The sequence below is a fragment of the Chiloscyllium punctatum genome, unplaced genomic scaffold (assembly GCF_047496795.1).
Source record: "Chiloscyllium punctatum isolate Juve2018m unplaced genomic scaffold, sChiPun1.3 scaffold_174, whole genome shotgun sequence".
Taxonomy (NCBI): domain Eukaryota; kingdom Metazoa; phylum Chordata; class Chondrichthyes; order Orectolobiformes; family Hemiscylliidae; genus Chiloscyllium; species Chiloscyllium punctatum.
The window spans coordinates 176,329-180,839 of record NW_027309908.1 but is presented as its reverse complement, the minus strand read 5'-3'; positions in this window follow the sequence as shown (position 1 = coordinate 180,839).

Below are 4,511 nucleotides of genomic sequence, written 5' to 3'. Positions count from 1 at the left end.
AGAGAAAATTTTACCTTAAAAAATATATTGAGAAAATGCTGTGTAGTACTAGGGATGACATGGACAAAGGCACTTCCAATTGTGCTAATGTGTATGAGATCTAGGAGGAGAGGGAGAGCTAACCTTAGCCCGTTTGAAATTATTGTTTTGTAGGCCGCCAAACACAGGAATTTTCCCGAGACGTAAGGGAAGCCACTGTGAGGATGAGATGTTGTGTTACTGCATGAAACTCTCTACATTTCGGTCCCAAATACAGAATCAACTGAAGACAGCACTACCCCAATCAGCAGAAGGGAAGATGTACGATCTATAAACTGGAGCCCGAATAGTGGCGAAACACTTCAGGAGGGAAAACAGGAAGGCGAAGAGGTGGCTGGGACCGTTTCAAGTACGTTTTACAGCACAGATAGCTGTTAAGGTCGCCGGAACAGCGACGTGGATACACGCCCGCCATTACAAACTTGCAGCTCGGACTGAGGAGACATCGCACAACGCCAAAACCAATTTAGAGCAAGTATTTATTCGAAGTCATAAGCAAAAGTGGGGCTGTCCCAGTTCACACTGTCAGCAAGCGCCCTGGTCGGACTATTCATCAGGGCAGGGGCGTCTGGGATGCAGCAGCTGAAGGTCATCTAAACTGATAGGACGAAGTGGATCTTTACATGCGACCCATAGCCGTTCAGTAACAAGGACGACTATAAATTGGATAATTCAGATTTATGCAGGGATCCATGCTGCGCCGGTGACTGGCATTTAGTAGTAGCCACCACGGCAAAAGGGGCACCTGACATGGGAAATAGATATTCTATGATCAAAGTAAGACTCAGAAGAGCAATGAGGGAGTCTCGTGGTGTGGAATAGATAGATCCTTCTCCGACATCGTTAGACAGGTGAATGTAGTGGTGCAACCGCCGCACCCCCGCCCTCCGAGAGGCAGTGCAGAATGTACTACAGACGATAGGAGCAGTGGGACATGGCAACCAATCAAACCAGACCATGGACCTAACCCCAACTGGGCAAAGGTCATTAATGACACACCCGAACCCGAAGGGAGACGGCCCTGGCGAGAGAGTGAAATTAAAGCATGAGGGGAATTTGCCTGGTGGGTATAAATGGCGTAAGTGCGACGCCAGTAGGTTGGGAACTGCGAAGGGCCATTGCTAGATGTGAAGGGAATAGAGCATGTGCTTTGGTCATAAGACAAAACGAGAGATTAAACGTTGGCTACACTTGTTGGATACGTTTGCACACAGCCCAAAGGTAGACTGCCCAGGTAATTACTGAGAGCCTGGCGAGAAATGCCAGCTGTCTGCTTCCACGGGAGGTGACTAGCCTGACCATGATAGTGGGGGGCAATTTGGGCAAATCTCGTGTCACCACCCGAACTCCAGGCTAACTACAGCCCCAAGCCTGACACGCTACCATCCACAGCCTTCCACATAGTGGATTGCAGGGAAGAAACGTGTATTTGCACCAATCGGGGGAGACTCCTTTTGGGAATCTCCCAGTGTACCTTGATACTGTACTTGAACAGTGACTCTTGTACAGCAACATACACAAATGATAGACCATAAACATTGCTTGTTCCTTTATCAATGGTCAGACCATGAGCGGCATGGTGGGCACAGTGGTTAGCATTGATGCCTCACAGTGCGAAGAAGCCGGTTTAATTCCCACCTCAGGCGACTGACAGTGTGCAGTTTGCACATTCTCCCTGAGTCTGCGTAAGTTTCCTCCCACAGTCACCAGATGTGCAGATAGGGTGAATGGGCCATGCTAAATTGCCTGTAGTGTTAGGTGTTAGGTAAATGTATGGGTGGGTTGTGCTTCGGCTGGTGTGTGTGGACTTGTTGGGCGGAAAAGCCTGTTTCCACACTGTAAGTGATCTAATCTAATCAGGATGGCAGGTTAATATGGGCAGGTGGCGAGAAAGGGTACCATCACTCCCCCGGGGAGAAAGGGGTGCTGCTACACCGCGATACTGTCCACCAACACAACAGTGTTCACCCTAAAAGGCAACAATTGCCGAACTCGAAGGGGCATTCCTCTGCATTTGAATGGGTACACACTCGCAGAACATGCTCGCATATGGTGTATTTGCAAATGAGACGGAGGAAGGCCTAGCACTCATTAACACTGAGTTAATGGCGGTTAGGAAGCAGTGACACAAAATCGATTAGTACTAAACATCCTGACGGCCGAGAGAGGGGAGTCTGCAAAATGTTAGGTACCTCGTGCTTTATTAATGTTCCTGATGAGTCCCAAAATATTACTGGTTTAATAAATGGTATGAAGGCAGCTAAATGACCGCCTCCACGAGCAGATGACTTCTCCTCCCGATGGCTCACGTCCCTTATGGAGGATGGGGGTAATGGACCCTTATCGTTCTACTCGTTGTAGGACTGGTCTTACTCATACTGCTTTGAATAAGACCCTAGTTGTGTACCTGCCTACAGCACTTGCGTATGAATGCAGTAGGATACGAAATGATAAACTATCAGTGGCCCCAAAGAAGGAAGATCCGATTGCTTGTCTGCACCATACAGCGATGTTGACGAATGGGACGTGTGAAGATGGGCTGTGTATCGGGCAAACCAGGAAAATGGATAAAACCACCACAAAGCTTTGTTAGAGTTAGGTGGTGTCTGAGGAAATGCCTGATGTTCATAAATTATTTTTGATATATAGCTATCTGGCTTTTTTTTTTGGTTGTTGTCCTTGTTGTAAAATGACAAAAATTTGGAAAATGTAATGGAAAATTATCAAAATTAACATTTACTGTGAAATCTGTCAGAGAATGTTTTGTAATATTTAGTAATTCGCTGAAATATGCAAATACTTTGCTGAATTCTGCATCGAGGAGTCAGCTTGTCTTTGTGGAACTTTGCAAACATTTCACCTGGCCTTGCGAGCAGCCGAGTTCAGAAGAAAAGCTTCGGAAAACATAAAGACAATTATGTCCAAGGCATGGGAAAGAGAAAATATGAGCTCGAATGTTTCCCAACACTTGTCCTTGAGCATGTGATAAGAATATTATAATACGAATATGTGAATTTTGTTCACAGCCCTTACATAAAGCACTTTTGCCAAGTGTATTGGCGGCTCTGCATGCAGAGGTTCAAAAATAAAACCTTTCCTTTGCTCTTGCTACCAGTTGACTCGAGTCAATTAAATTTCCACGACAGGTGTCAGGGTGTCAGGCAGTGGGAGAATTGTTGGGTATCAGTAAATGGGAGAATTGTTGCACAGTGCCATTACAGTTGAAAATTAGTACAAATTGCCTGTTCATTAAAGAATTTTAGCAGAACACCTCTAATTGGAAGAATAGGGGCCGGGAATGATTGAGAAGGAACAATTTTGCAAGCAGCAGTAAAGTCGAGATTCGAGTCCGCCCACCAAGAAATGAAAAAAAACTTTGGAGCAGGGAAGCCAATACGTGGAGGAAGTGCATCAGTAAACAACGCAATATGATATTGACGCAGGGCATCAATAATGGGAGAGTTGGTGCCGATGTCATGAAAGTACAGAATTGGTGGAAGACGTGGGAGAACTGGTGCTGAATAATATTAAATGTGGTGGAGGTGCAGTTACTGATGAAAAGAAGATTCGTGCAGGATTCGAAAATGGGAGAATGGTGCACGGAAGTGAAGCTGTGTTTGGGACAATTGTTGCACGATCCACAAAATGGAAAAAGTGCACAGTGGAACTTTAACAGCGAATTGGGGGATGGCACCACTATCTCAGAGAGTCAAAGTCGCGTTCCCCACACTGGGAGAAGTTGGTTTGGCTACCAAAGAACATGAGAATTGTTTCAGGGCAATATTGAATTCGAGAATTCGTGTGGGGTGCTTAAAGCATGCAGAGTTGGAACAGAGCATAGTTAAATGGGAGAACACGGGCAGGAATCAGGAAGTCGGAGAAATGTTGTAAAGTGCAGGAAAGTGGTCATTCGATGCAGGGCGAAATTAATGAAAAAACTTTGAGCAGTGCACCATTATGTGGAAGATGTATGTCAGGAAACAGCAAAACAGGAGAGTTGGGGCAAGGCAATACTCAGTGGGAGAGTTTCTTCAGTTCATGACGAAAGGGTGGATTAGTGCAGAATTGGCAATTTGAGAATTTGATGCAGTAAACGCCTAAATTGGAGAATTACAGCAGTGGACCACGACATGGGAGAATCATTGCAGCTACATAGTTAATGGAAGAAGTGGTGCAGAGTGGACCTAAATTAGATATTTGGTGCAAGTCACCATTAAAATGTACAATTCGAGTAGGGCACTCCTAAATGCGAGATTTCAACTTGGGCATCAGAAAATGAAAGAATCATACTGGGATATGAGGAAATGGCAGAATTAGTATCGTTATATGAAAAAGCAGGAGAATTCAGTGTCGGAGTATGAGGAAATGGGAGAATAAGTATAGGGGTATGAGTAAATGGAGCTGCAACAAGATCTCACGGCTCTTAAACTCAATCCCCCTGTTCATGAAAGCCAATAACACCATAGGCTTTC